Source organism: Cyprinus carpio, chromosome B4 (assembly GCF_018340385.1).
Source record: "Cyprinus carpio isolate SPL01 chromosome B4, ASM1834038v1, whole genome shotgun sequence".
In the NCBI taxonomy this organism is placed as follows: Eukaryota; Metazoa; Chordata; class Actinopteri; order Cypriniformes; family Cyprinidae; genus Cyprinus; species Cyprinus carpio.
In genome coordinates this window covers 28,881,339-28,897,396 of record NC_056600.1, presented here as the reverse complement: position 1 = coordinate 28,897,396, position 16,058 = coordinate 28,881,339, and positions in this window count along the sequence as shown.

The window sequence follows — 16,058 nt, the reverse complement described above, 5'->3', positions numbered from 1 at the left end:
AATGGCACCATAAAGGATCCTCCACTGCAAGTCACCAGCTCTTTTGATCAATGGTGGTTTATACAATGCCCTCCATTCAGGTTTTCTACTTGCATCTAACTTGAAAAAAATCACGCCATGGGGTGTCAACCTTCTTATCTAACAATTTTTTTGTTAAAACTGATCACACAGTACTTATACAGTGTTTTCCCCATACAAGATAAAAACTCTACATCCAGAGATTCAACAGACTTTAAAAAAAATCCTGAAAAACCTTATATGTTCACAGAAAGAAACAAACGAGGGAAGGAGTCTGTGGGATTGGGCTTACTGAGGCCATCACGGAAACTAGAGAGCAAAGACCATTCCGTTGGTTTAAGTGCGGCCTGCCACTTCAATAATAGCTGTTTAACTAGACGAGTAGATCTGAAACCCAACCGTTGAGCAACTGTTTCTTCATTTTTAAAATCAGGTCCTGCTGACTCCAATAATTGTCCCAAGGTGATGACTTTGTTACCCACCAGTGCTTTATTAAGTCCTGGGTACAGTCCACTGGCAGCCCAGACAGCAAGCAGTTTCGGCCCAGATCTGGCCCACGTGAAATCCATGCGGGGCAGATGTGGGCCGGATCTGGGCCGAAACTGCTTGCTGTCTGGGAGATAAATCCAAACGTGCTCCCCGAACTAGAGGTTCTTCCAGGAGCCAATAAAGAGACTGTTGTTCTTCTGTTTGATTAAAAACAAAAAGACTCCAAACCTTAACAATGTTCCTGTAAAACAATGGCAAACCAGAAGTGTTCAGTTTCATGGAGTCCAACAGAAAAAGTGTTTTGTCCAGCCCCAGATTCTCAAGCTTGTGTAAAATCACATAAGCCACGGCACACCATTTAAAATCAGCTGAACCAACTAATAGTCTTTGGATACGCTGCAACCGAAAGGTTGCTAACCTGCTTTGCAAATGTATTAAGCCTTGTTCACCCTCCTCTTTTGGCAAAGATAACACTCTGCGGGACCCAATGCAGTTTATCCCAAAAGAAATCTACTAAAGTAGCCTGGATTTTAGCTAACAGGTGAGTGGGAGGATTGATACATGCAAATTTATGCCATAATGAGGATGCAATTAAATTATTAACTACTAAAATTCGCCCTCTGTACGACATCTTCAGAGTTAAACATTTCCATTTTTCCAGGCGACCTTTAATTTTCTCAATGACCCCATCCCAATTTTTTTGCACTTTTAAATCATTACCCAGAAACACACCTAAATATTTAAAACCCGCTGTTCCTCAAACTAAGCCCTCTGGAAGTTCTGGTCTTCGCTCTGTCCATTTACTCAATAATAATGCTTCACCTTTCCTCCAGTTTACATTTGCAGAAGATAAAACTTTAAAGGCTGTGAGTAGTTTTAACAAAACCTGTATGTCTCTTTGCCTGCTAATCATAACTATCACATCATCAGCATAAGCTGACAATATGAGATTATCCTTAAAGTTTGGCAAACATATACCATGTAGTTTAGCCCTTATTTGCTGTAAAAGTGGTTCAATCGCTAAAGAATAGAGCATGCCAGATAATGAGCACCCCTGTCTAACACCTCTATGAACTTTAAAAGGAGCACATAAACCCCCATTGATCTTAAGAAATCTTATGTAATCAGTGAACTTTTGGCAAAACACAGTAGAACACAGTGGAATACAGTGGAACACAGTAGGTCTGATCAGGATTGATGACAGAATTCATCACCCATGCTAACCGATTAGCCAACAATTTGGAGAGCAGTTTGTAGTCACTACAGAGCAGAGATACCCCATACGGAAAGGTAATATATTCACATATATGTGAAGCACTGTTAAATATATTGAAATATATTTTGAAAATCTATTTTAAAAATACATATGTTGCGAGTGTGTTAAATTATATTCATGCCTCAAATAACTTTTAATCAATGTGTTTTTGCAGTGCAGCAATGCATTTTGTTTCTACACTGTTTACCATTTTTAATTTTTTTATTTTTTTTTTTATTTTATTTTATTTTATTTTATTTTGTTGATATTTTATTATTATTTTTTTTAGGCCTACTATCAACTTAATATGTTATCAAGTGTCAGGACTTTATAATTTTATGTACTATGTAAACGCTGTGTAATGTGTTTGATGGGCGCGCGCGTTGAACATTCGAGGCGCATTTAAACTGGAGTGGAGGGAGTTACCATGGAAACGGGGCCGCAACTCAGCTGACAAGTAGCAAATCTCTCCGTCTCTCACTGTTGTTTTTACTGCTTTCAGGTAAGTTTAGTCCCTAAAATTACACAAATAATACATACAAGTTTTCCTGACACTTTCTTACATGTAATTGACACGCTTCTGTTGAATATTTACTTTACAGTGTCATGGGAATAAGTCCGTTAGCATCACAACCGTGAGCTAACAGAGGCTAACTATAAGAGGTAAGCTAGCTATAGATTTAAGCTCTTATTTATGAAAGTCTGGGATTTTAATCACATATTTTGTGTAGATGAGTTTTTTTTTATAGCTTTGTAAATGTTTTGTTGGCAATTTGTTAATGGATGAATTAAAAAAAGCTAATTGATTTAACCGTTCTGTATAATATGGTATCATCCTGTATTTAAGGGGTCAAAGAAGCATTATGAAAGCTGTATGGAACGCAGTTGTCCCGTATTTAAGGCATATCCCGTATGACCACCTAGACCATACGAATACCAAACTCTAAGCTGAGAATCTATTTTTCTTTTTTGACAAGTGTTTGATTTGTGAGCATAGCTGTTCGAGGGAGGCTTTAAGACTAAGCGGAATCCTCTGCCGGCTGCTCGCTCCCGCTTCACAGCGAGCTCGACTCGCGCTAACGGAGTTAGGTTTTTTAACGTCCGCGTTTCGACTTCAGCTAACAGCTAATCAGTCTGGGAGAATGCAAACAACGTGATTCCAACATCCAGCCATGCAAGAAAACGTGCATTTTACCCTAAGGGAAGACGTAATAAATAAGGAAAGTCGTCTTTCTTTAATGTAGGTAATGTTGTTAAATACCTAGATGAAACAATTTATATTTAAATAACTTACAGCGTACTCTTAACCTTGAATATCATTCTTAAACAAAACGACCAATGAAGTGTCAAGCACCCAAAGCAGTCCATTAAATCTATAAGTTATCTTTAATTGAAAAATAAGCATTTCCATTTGTACTGTATTAGGCCTACTGTATAGCTATTACACACACGCAAATCAGAGTCAGAAAGAGCTTTATTGTCAAGTATGTCTGCACATATAAGGAATTTGTTTTAGTGTCACAAGCTTCCAGAACACAGAGACAACAACAACACACAGATAATAAAAAATAAGATGTGAACAGATAATAAAAAAAATTGGATAAAATAAAGGAAAAAACTGTAATTTTGTGAAATAGACTATCATTGAAATTTAACGTAACAGTTTTATATTTTAATATACTTTAAAATATAATTGATTCCTGTAAAGCCATGCTAAATTTTCAGCATCATTATGATCCTTCAGAAATCATTAAATTATGCTGATTTATTATCAGTGTTGGAAACAGTTGTGCTGTTTTAATTTTAACATAACAGTTTTATATTTGAGTATACCTTAAAATATAATTGATTCCTGTAAAGCCATGCTAATATTTAAAATATATTTTTGTGTGTGTGTGTGTGTGTGTGTGTGTGTGTGTGTGTTAAATATACACTACTGTTTGGTCAGTACATTTCTTTTTTTTAAAGAAACTTTTAGAATACTTTTATTCAGCAGGGATTAAGGTGTTAAATGGATAAAAATTGATACTGTTAGAATATTGTCAAAATTTCTATTTTGAATCAATTCTGTTGTTTTGAACTTTTTATTTTATTTATGGAACACAGGTTCCAAAAATATTAAGCAGCACAACAGTTGATAATATTATCAACACTGATAATAACTTAGAATGATGTTCTGAGTAATGATGCTGAAAATACAGTGCTGCGTCACAGAAGAAAATTTATAAAAATTATATTTAAAAGTATAATAAGAAAGGAAACCAATATTAGAAATTGCAATAATATTTCACATTACTATTTTTCTGTATTTTTGATCAACTAAATACAACCTTGATGAGCATAAGAGACTCCATTAAAAAACATTACAAATCTAAACGATATATACCCGTTTATATGTATGTATACAATATATTTCACCTTTATCATCAAGCATCTTTAAAACCTAAAAACGTAAATTCTCTTTTCTTAAGATTTTTTGTAGGTTCTGTACATTATTCTTTCTCTTTTCTGCATTTCACCTCTGCTGTAGTTTATTTCTAATAAATCTGACATTGTATACTACGTATTGTTGGCTATGTGACACATTGTTTATTTTCCTATATTCTTGACCGTGCAGCAGAGTTGGAGTGGACCTCTTGTTGAAGAACTTCTCCAGGCACTATGAACCATCTGACTAGTAAGAAAAACCTCAAACATTCAGAAGTTTATCAGATATTAAAAATATGTCAAATAAATATCAAATATTTGAGTCCTGTATGTCTTACAAGGCCATCCTGTTTAACACTGCACTGAGGACACTACAACCAGAGACGTACAACATAATTCAAAATGAGACACAGATGATAATAAAATAGTGCTTTGAAATGAAAATTAATACTGGTAAGACAGAACCGAGTACTGTGACTGTGCCTCACTTCAAAGTGAAACAGTCTGTAATGGTCATCTGCCATGCCAGATCGATGGTGAAGGTGGGAATTATAAGTAAGATTTTCTAAACTTTAAATGTAGTAAAGTGTTTGTTCAAGTAGACTTTGTTGCTTGTGGAAACCTCACACATGTCTGAAAGGTGCTTTAAACTTAAATCTTATTTGCACTCTTGAAAACTGTTCACCAAAGACTAAATTTCAGTCCAGCAGAATTTTCTGCACACTTCACCACCAAGATCAAAATGAGCATTGTGAATGTAAAAGCTTCACATTACATTTATAACCACCATTGTTAATATTTGAATTATATTGAATTATATTATGCCTTGAAAGTGGACAATACCGGATTTTTTGACCAAAGATATTTAGGGTTCAGATCGTGCTATACGTGCTATACACATTTTTTTTAAAAAAATGGCATTTATCAGTTTTTGCAAATTAACTTTTCACACTTGCCATACTCAGCCATACAACAGGGTGAACGCACTGACCAAACAAAACAAAATTGGTGGCAGTGTGAAATGACCATAATGCTGTATGTTAGGTGTGAGATTCATTAAACCCGGTTTGCTATAATACATCTATTCAGAAGTGCACCAGTGTGAATCATAATTTCCCCCACATTTGCTGTATATCCATAAAGTCATGTCTATTGCCGCATTTCCACCGAAATTACCCGGAACAATTGTACCAGGAACTTTTTTGCCCAGGAACTATTTTCCCCCCACAGACCTGTTGCTTTCAGCATTTCCACCGCGGTCTAAAGTACCGTGAAGATTAGGCAAATAGTCTGGTGACGTAAGCCTGCCCGTGTTTCTCAATACAGAGTACGCAAATTTTGGACTTGCTTCCTCGGTAGTTCGGACTATGTGAGTTCGACTCGGGAGTGTGATCTCCCGCGGACAAAACGACGCAAGTCTGGTAATTCTGCAAACAACAGCGTACTTAACATCAGTCAGCTCGCCTTGGCTACTGCAATTTTCCTCACTGTATATTTACAATAAGATGAAATAGGCTATGATATCAAATACCACTGCCTCCTTTCGTTTTCATTTAAACATAATAATAGCCGCAGAAATGTACTTCGTTCAGGGAAATGTGTATATATACAGCCTACAATACAATGAAATTGTATCATGTCGTTCCAAACCCGTAAGACCTCCGTTCATCTTCGGAACACTGATGTGTTATCTTTGTTATTGGGCGCACCAGAAAACATGTCAGCAGCATCATACGTCAACAGTCACAGCAGTCGCATTCACAACAGATCCGGAAGAGAAGACAATCCTGAATAAAGTCGTAATTTTTGTTATTTTTGGAGCAAAATGTATTTTCAATGCTTCAATAAATTCTAACTGACCCTCTGATGTCACATGGACTACTTTGATGATGTTTTTATTACCTTTCTGGACATGGAGAGTATACCGTACATACATTTTCAATGGAGGATCAGAAGCTCTCGGACTAAATCTGAAATATCTTAAACTGTGCGGGTTTGGAACGACATGAGGGTGAGTCATTAATGACATAATTTTCATTTTTGGCTGAACTAACCCTTTAACATATAGATCAATTGAATGAAGACCAAAGATTACCTGTTAGATTTACACAAAACTAATTATATTTTAAGTTTAACCACTAAAAAGACATCAGAGCCAGCAGCACATTTCAGAAGGACTAGCCGAGTTCAGACTGCTCTCGGAGGATACATAAGCTCTGAGCTTCCGCTGATCGCGTGGAGCTGACCATCTCTGAAATCGGCGAAACACATTTTTAAATAGGCGCTGTCTTTATAAATAAACCACAGATTTGAGTTTTAAACAACTACATTCTCGCCTGAAATACTTTTAAAACTACATTTCGTGATACAATAACAGTAATAGTTTGAAAATTATCCGAATAAATGGTTGTTGAAATCACAATGCTGCGTGAACTCAACCAATCAGGATGTTTAGCGCTCAAGTCCCGCCCCCGAAAGTTCCGGACCTTTGAAAAAGTACTACCTCGTGAGCAGGGACTTTCTACCCGGAACTTTATTTAGATCCTGGTTCCTACTGTGGAAACACACCGAGTACCAGCCCAAAGTCCCTAGTTCCTGGGTAAAGTTCCAGCGGTGGAAACGCGGCGTATGTCCTAGTCTTCTTTCAGTGGTTAAGATCCAATATTTTTTTATGTCAGAAACAAGTTTCGGAGGTATTGTGTAAACGTGATTGACACAAAGTGAGGTCGTATTTATTTTTTAATGTGTGAAAATATCCGACTATAGTGTGCAGTGACCTTAAGGGTTAAGGGTATAAACACTTGACCAGAATCATGTCAAGTAACAACTGACTAATCCAAATGTTTTTTTATCATCTTTATTGTTTTGTTTTGCAGATGCTGTCATGAAACGCCATAAAAAGGCAACTGCTGGACACCTGGGACAGGCCATCAATTCTAAGTTGGCGTCAATTCCCTGTTATTGTTTAGAGTTGTCTAATAGAGAGGGTGAAGGAAGAACATCCAAACCCTGCCCCTGCTTCCTTCAAGATTTTTTATGGATTTATATAATGGTGTTTTTTCGTAAAGTAAAGACAGTGGCAAAATTAACATGACTCTACTTTGATGTTTTGTTCTACAAATTAAACTACACACACACACTCCAAAAACACCAATTTTGATACAATTTGCATTTGCAAGAAAAAAAAATCAAAGTATTGTCATGTTAATTAATTTTTTTATATTAATCCATAAAATCTTGAAGGAATCAGGGGCAAGGTTTGGATGTTCCCTTTAGAAAGCTTCAGTCGATGCTGCGCTGCTCAGCGCATTGGGAAACGTCTTGTTCGTGACCAGCTGTGAATAATGTGTGTAACACGTCGATAGAATTGACCCGGCGGTAATATAGCCTCGGTTGATGACGTCATCTGAGCGCGCCCGCAACACGGGGCTATAAATAGATAAGCCACAGGTGCATCAACAGGTCTTTTGTCTTCAGATCATTCTGTGCATGTGTGCGTCAGGAAGATTCTTTTTTGTCTACTACAGATCTTCGTACGATGACCCAACGAAACAGTAAGTGTTGTGTTCCTCCATGCTCTCGTCCTATGTATGAGCTGGATACGCATGATTACTGTTTTGTTTGTTTGGGGGAAGAGCACGCGGTTCTGGCTTTAGAGACGGGCGAGTGCGAGCATTGTGAGCTGCTCTCAGTGAAGATGCTTCGTGCTCGTCTGGACTATTTTCAGACCGCACCCACCTTTTCGTCGGAGGGCTCTCGTGCGGGTCTGCATGACGACGAGCGAGCGACGGGCCCGTCCCTTTCGCTTACAGTGTCACCAGATCCATGCATCCTCTCTCGTGATCTCGAAGCGCGCTCCGGTGCTTCTTCTTCGATTCACGAGGAGGATGATATATCTCTTGAGTCTTCGGGCGATGAGCAGGCCGCCTCTGAACGCTCCTCTCGCAAGAGGAAATCGGTCGAGGAGCTGCTCGAGGTGGTTACTCGCGCGGTGGACAGGCTGCAGCTTGACTGGCCACATGAACAAGAGACCCCCAAATGTAGTAAGCTGGAGGATAGGTTTCTGTCGGGTGGTAGGAGAGAGAGACCGCAACATCAGTCTCTCCCCTTTTTCGAGGACCTCCATGATGAGCTGTCGAAGTCATGCAGCAAACCATATACTTCCCGCATCTTTGTGCCCTCGACGTTGACTTTTTCAACTATCGTGGATGCAAAGTCGCGGGGGTATTCAGAGATGCCTCAGGTTGAAGAGTCGCTTGTGAGCTATCTCTCGCCTGAATCTGCATCCTCGGTGAAGAAACCTACTCTCCCCACTAAACCTTGTAGAATTACATTATCGCTAGTGGGTAAAGCTTACCAAGCTGCAGGTCAGGCTGGTGCTGCGCTGCACACTATGGCAGTGTTACAGGCATACCAGGCTGACCGGTTGAAGGACTTGAGTGTGGGCAGTACAATCGACGAGGAAGCATTCGCTGAGCTTCGTCGGGCCACAGATTTGTCTCTCCAGGCGACCAGCAAAAGCAGACGGCTCGTGCCATTGGCCGGTCGATGTCAGCTTTAGTCAGCACGGAGAGGCATCTGTGGCTTAATTTGACGGGCATTAAAGAGAAGGAACGTTTGGTTTCTTTTAGACTCTCCTATCTCTCCATCTGGCCTGTTTGGCGATTCGGTTAATACGGTCGTTGACAGGTTTAGGGAAGTAAAGAAACATGAAGAAGCGTTCGTTCAATTTCTTCCTCGCCGCACTCAAGGGGAGGGGCCATCAGCCACCCAGCCTCGCCCCGGTCCTTCAAAAACCAGGGAGGTTAAAAAGCAGAGCATGGCAGACCGTCATCCCCCTCGTAGGGATTGGGGACAGGTTCGCCGTGCTCAGCAACCTCCCAAGCCAGACCTCAGGACTTTCATTAATAAGAAGAAGTCCTGACGCTATGGCGCCCGTGCTGGTGGGGGTAGTCCCTCACGGGGTGGTGCGCGCTCGAGAGCTTTTCGCTCCACCCCGTTACCCTCACAAAACCCCTCCATCCCCGCCGCTTCTTGTGCCTCGGGGGGCGGGGGTTTCCAGCGAGATATTAGATGTTCCGTGTCCTGAATGACAGCAGGAAGCACTGGAATATCTAACATCCCCTCAAAAGGAAGTACTGAAATTGGTACCACTCTCAGAGAGTCTGGCAGCGTGGAAACTTCTGCCAGGCATTTCTGCATGGGTGTTGAGCACAGTACGGATAGGATACAGGATCCAATTTATTCGTCATCCTCCACGTTTCAACGGCGTGGTCTCCACTTCCGTGAAACCGGAGCTGATGCAGGTACTGTCTCAAGAACTACAAATTCTTCTGGGCAAAGAGGCCATAGAACATGTTCCTCTTCCACAGAGAGAGTCAGGCTATTACAGCAGATATTTCCTAGTTCCCAAAAAGGGTGGGGGAGTGCGTCCAATCTTGATTCTTCGAGGCTTAAACCGTACAATCAGAGCACTCAAGTTCAAGATGTTAACCGTCAAGACGGTCATGTCGCAAATTCGGCATCGCGATTGGTTCATCACGATCGATCTGAAGGACGCATATTTTCATATAGAAATTTTGCCACAACACAGGAAATACCTGAGGTTCGCTTTCGGGGGCGAAGCATACCAGTTTCGGGTTCTTCCTTTCGGCCTAGCCTCATCACCTCGCACGTACACAAAATGCATGGATGCAGCGCTGGCTCCATTATGACTCCAGGGCATTCGCATTTTGAATTATATCGTCGATTGGCTGATACTAGCCAATCGCAAGAGATGGCGCTACAACACAGGGACATCGTGTTAGCTCATCTAGTTTCTCTGGGGTTGAGACTCAACACCGAGAAGAGTGTTCTCTGTCCGGCCCAGAGAACGACTTATCTCGGGATCGTTTGGGATTCGATCACGATGCGGGCACAACTGTCTCCCGCTCGGATTGAGACCATTCAGCAGACCATGAGCAAGGTCAGGCTAGGCCAGGATCACACTGTTTGTCAGTATCAAAAGATGTTAGGTTTCATGGCTTCAGCATCCACGGTGATTCCTTTGGGGCTGTTACACATGAGACCATTTCAGTTGTGGCTAAAAGCCAGAGGATTTCATCCGAGAGCCAATCCTCAAAGGCAAATAAAAGTGACGCGCCGCGGGCTTCGTACACTATCTCTGTGGCTCAGACCCCGGTTCCTTGCCTTGGGTCCCACTCTAGGGGCACCGTGTCGTTGCAGACTGCTAACGACAGATGCCTCCCTGATGGGCTGGGGAGCAGTCTTGGATGGCCACCCAGCTCAAGGGGAATGTTTTTTTCTCATGGCAATAACTTCTTTGAAGAGAATTGGGGATATGCAGGCTCTGTCTATCTCACCATCATGCTTAGACTTTGCCCCAGGGAGTGTGAAAGTGATTCTGCATCCTCATCCTGATTACCTGCCTAAGGTTCCGTTTTCGGCTGTACATCCGGTCATTCTAGAGGCCTTCTGTCCTCCGCAGTTCATAACGCCGGAGCAGGAGAAATCTTATAGACTGTGTCCAGTCCGTGCTCTTCAGACTTATGTCCACCGCACTAGCCAGTGGCGTAAGTCGGAGCAACTGTTCGTCTGTTATGGTGGTGGTAACAGAGGAGCAGCTGCCACCAGGCAGACCATGTCTCACTGGGTCAGGGATGCTATTGCTTTGGCTTATGAGGCGCGCGGTCAAGCTTCGCCTATAGGTCTTAGAGCTCACTCCACAAGGGGGGTCGCCTCCTCTAGTGCTTTAGCAAGGGGTGCCCCCTTACAACAGGTTTGTGATGCGGCAGGTTGGTCCTCTCCGCACACATTCATAAGATTTTATAGTTTGGATGTCCATGCTACTCCGGACTCTCATGTCCTTGAGTCAACATCACAAGCTAATGTCTGAGGCCTTCTTGTGGTTTGGTAGCACACCTGCACAACCTTAGGGGTCCAGACATTTTCAAGCACGGCGGCGTGGGTATTCTCGTTCCCAATGCGCTGAGCAGCGCAGCATCGACTGAAGCTTTCGAAAGGGAACGTTCCCGGTTACTTAGCTGTAACCTTGTTCCCTGAGAAAGCGGAACGAGATGAACGTTCTTCTTTCACCCTCTCTATTAGACAACTCTAAATTTTTTTTTTTTTTTTTTTACACAGACTTTAATTAATTAATTAAAAAAAAACAAACTTCAAGAATTACTTTTCAGGTTTTAGCATCATCCTATAGTATTCATAATAGCAATTTCAGTAAAGTTGCTGGTTTGATTTATGTTTTAATTGTGCAGTTTATGTGCACTCTGTTCTTTTGTCAATGTCAATAAAATTCTTATTTTTCTATAGCAGGTGTTATGTCATCTGAATATACTGCTCATTTTTGCAAGTGAATTTATACTGTCACAGTTTTTAAGTTGCATTGTCTGGGGATTTTTACATTTTTCAGTCTCCAATTTCTGTTCAGTATTTGAATGTTTAAATTCATATATGTATATGTATATGTATATGTATATATGTATATGTGTGTACTGAAATGTAATATGTTTACAAATATTAGAAATTAATACATAGACATATATTGCAAATTTATATATTTACATAGTCTGATATCTAAATGTATTTACATATATGGGAAATAAATATATGTAAACATTTACAATATAAAATATTTACATATATAGAAATGTAATATATTTACATGTACTGAAATGTAATATGTTAACAAATATTAGAAATTAATATATAGACATATATTCCAAATGAATATATTTACATAGTCTGATATCTAAATGTATTTACATATATGGGAAATAAATATATGTAAATATTTCCAATAAAAATATATTTACATATGTTTAATATATGTGGAAAATATTAAAAAGCGGGCCAGAATCAAATATTTAAATATATTTTTGTAATATATTTTAGAATATATTTACATATATTTTATAAAACATATTTTCTTCTATTTAAATGTAAGATATTTCAATATATAAAAATGTATTTATTTTAAATATATTTCGATCTATGTGACTTCTGTATGGGACGGGTCGCCAACACTTGATGTCAGTAAGGTCACCTGTTTTGGGCAAGAGGGTTAACACTGCTCTGCGGCAGCTCAGAGACAGCCGGCCTTCAGCCAGGCTTTCGTTCAAAACCTCCAGCAGGCCCTCTTTCAGTTCAGCCCAGAATGACTTATACAAGTCTACTGGCAGACCATCGATTCCCGGGGCCTTTCCAGACTCCATTCCTTGGAGGGCCTTATACAGCTCACCCTCACTCAAAGCACCTGAGATCTCAGCAGTTGCCTTCTCTGACATCTGAGGTAAGTTGACAAAAAATTCACTTTCACCCTCATATTCTGCTCCAAGCTCATTTTCGTACAAGTTTTTATAGAAAACAACTGCTCTTTTACGGATTTCTGCAGGGTCCATCAATAATCTACCAGATTCAGAGCGCAAGGCATGAATGGCCCTACTCTGGCCATTCTTCCTCTCCAAGTTAAAAAAAAACCTGGAAGGAGCATCCATCTGGTTCACACACTGGAACCGCGATCTGACCAGAGCCCCCTGTGTTTTAAAACCCAGCAAATCAGCCAACTGTGTCTTCTTATTGACCAAAAAGTCAAAATAGCTTTGGACACCAGTTGACTCAGCTAATTTTTGAAGTTTTAAAATATCGGCCTCCAAGGTGTTCATAACTAAAGTAGCCTCTTTATTGACGTTTTGAGCATATTGTATGCAAAATTGCTTCATTTGGATTTTCCCAAAGTCCCACCATTGTCGTAAGGAATTAAAAGATCCCTTTATAGTTTTGAACTCCTCCCAAAACACCTTAAACATGTCTTTAAAATACTTATCGCTTAACAAATTAACATTTAATTGCCAGAATGCACTCTTTGGTTTGATGAAGTTTACAAACACAAAGCACTGCACAATGCTGTGATCAGTAAAACCCAAAGGGGGTAATTAAACATTTTTTAACAATATTACAGTGATGCTTATATACATAGAACCAATCCAACCTTGCTAAAGAGATGACACTGTCTCGAACATGAGTCCAGGTGTACTGCTTTTGTGCCCCATTAAACCGCCTCCAAATGTCACATAACTCATGTGTCTTAACAAGTTGAATTAAACGATTACGTGAGAGCAAATGAGGCTCAATATGGTTCCTATCCAAATTTGACACTGTACAGTTAAAATCCCCACCCAGAAATAAGTATTCTTCCGCACAACATTTTTGCATAACAGAACAGAGTACATTTAAAAACACCATTCTTTCCACAGCTGAAGTAGGGACGTACACACAAATAAAAACAAAAGTGCATTTTTCAAAAGTGGCTCTTACTTTTAAAAGCCTGCCTTTAACAACTTCTTCAACCTGATAAGTGTGTGGAATAAAACATTTAGCAAAAAGAATGGCAACCCCTCCACTAAGTGAGACTCCATCCCACTCCTCTGCCCAGTCAGCAGCATTTCTTAAATCACTATGAGTTTCTTGCAACATGGCAACATCAACTTTTTTTTGTTTAACCAACTCAAACACTTTAGCTCTTTTTCTAATTTCCCTTAAACCATTTACATTCATTGTTGCAATATTCACCTCACACATGTTTAGAAAATAGAAAAAAACAAACAAAGCAGAACTGCACACACACCCACTACATCCATGGTCATAGTCTTCTCACTATCATTAACATCACCAGACGAGAGCGTTCTCACTATCTTTTTTAACCGATATATCTCTTTGTTTGTAAACAAACCTTCTGACATGAAAAGCCTAGTTTTGTCAACAAACTGTTTTGTGTCAGGAAAATACTCAATTACACGCATCCCTCTTTTGTTTTTTGTAGCCCTGAGAAAGAGTTTAATATCCTCAGCTTCATAACTGTTGATAGACAAGTCACTCTGAGACAAACTAACGCTAGAATCCGAGGACTCACTACCGCTTTCCATTCCATCGTCACAATAACCATCCTCCACATCTGCTTTATTTGATTTAACACCTTGAAAACCGCTAGGCTTTTTCCTTTTCGTTGGCACTTTAAATTGGCTCTGTTCCGCCTCCATTTCAATACCATCCCAAAGTAAATCCGACTGCAAAACATTAACCGTTCCATCGTCTCTTTGCATATCTGTCTCCATAACAGATTTAGAAATTGGAGTATCAGTAGTATTGGCTGAACTACTTTTCTCAACCACAATATCGGGGTCAGTAACCTGAGCTGTTAAACTCGCAGATAAACTCACGTCGTCACTGTCTTTCCTTTTATCTGACTCTGTCTGAGACGGAGCAGCATTTGACGGTTCGGCCTCAGCCGTCTCACCAACATCACTCACACTATCAACAGCCACTGACCTGCTTTCATTATTTTTACGAGGTCATGTGCGAATTAAATGGCCCACCTCCTTGCAATTTAAACATTTCATCGTTTCCGTTGTGGCATAAATAACATAATCACAATCATCAATTTTAAGATTGAGTGACAAATCTAGTTCTTCATCTTCCTTTAAGATCATGAAAAGAAATCGCCTAAATGAAACCACATGTTTCAGGAGAGGGGACTTGCAGCCAGCTGATATCATCTTGACAGGTGACACCAGTTTACCATACCTGGGCATAATTTTCACTAACATTTCATCACTTACGAACGGCGGGACATTAGACAACAACACTTTTTTAGACGGCATGGAAAGCGGGAGTACAGGAGTAAAGAGGTTGTCAACAACTATACCAGTCTCAACCAACTCGTTTGCTTTTTTAATCGAGCTAAGAAAAACAACCATGGCACTGTTCATCCTGGAGGCCGACACAACATGTTCATGCCCCACGACCTCACCCACAGCCAAACGCGCACATTTAGCCCACACGACAGCACATAGATATGAACATTTGCGCAGTGTGAGATTATTCAAAACCTGTGACCGCGGGGCCATCATGCTGCCTGCTCAGTGAATGGCAGCACGCGGCCCGACAAGTAAAATAAGTATAAAGCACTTAAAGAAACAAACTCAGGCAAGAAAAAAGAAAAGAAAAAAAGGATTCACTCACAATCACCACCTGCACTCGCACCACTCAGTCTGCTCACGCTCAACAAACACACTGGAAATGAGTGAGAGAGAGAGAGAGAAAGAAAGAGAGAGAGAGAGAGAGAGAGAGAGAGAGAGAGAGAGAGAGAACCTAGATGTTTTTCAGGTATTTAAACAATATTTCATGCAGTCTTGATTGCCTTGACCCATTTCCTTACAATACAGGTGCTGGTCATATAATTAAAATATCATCAAAAAGTTGATTTATTTCACTAATTCCATTCAAAAAGTGAAACTTGTATATTATATTCATTTATTACACAGAGACTGATATATTTCAAATGTTTATTTCTTTTAATTTTGATGTTTATAACTGACAACTAAGGAAAATCCCAAATAAAGTATCAGTATCTCAGAAAATTAGAATATTGTGAAAAGGTTCAATATTGAAGACACCTGGTGCCACACTCTAATCAGCTAATTAACTCACAAAATTAGTGTATTGTGTTTAGGTTGTATATTGGTGTAGTTTTGTGGGATACTCAATCATGGGGAAGACTGCTGACTTGACAGCTGTCCAAAAGACGACCATTGACACCTTGCACAAGGAGGACAAGACACAAAAGGTCATTGCAAAAGAGGCTGGCTGTTCACAGAGCTCTGTGTCCAAGCACATTAATAGAGAGGCGAAGGTAAGGAAAAGATGTGGTAGAAAAAACTGTACAAGCAATAGGGATAACCGCACCCTGGAGAGGATTGTGAAACAAAACCCATTCAAAAATGTGGGGGAGATTCACAAAGAGTGGACTGCAGCTGGAGTCACTGCTTCAAGAACCACTACACACAGACGTATGCAA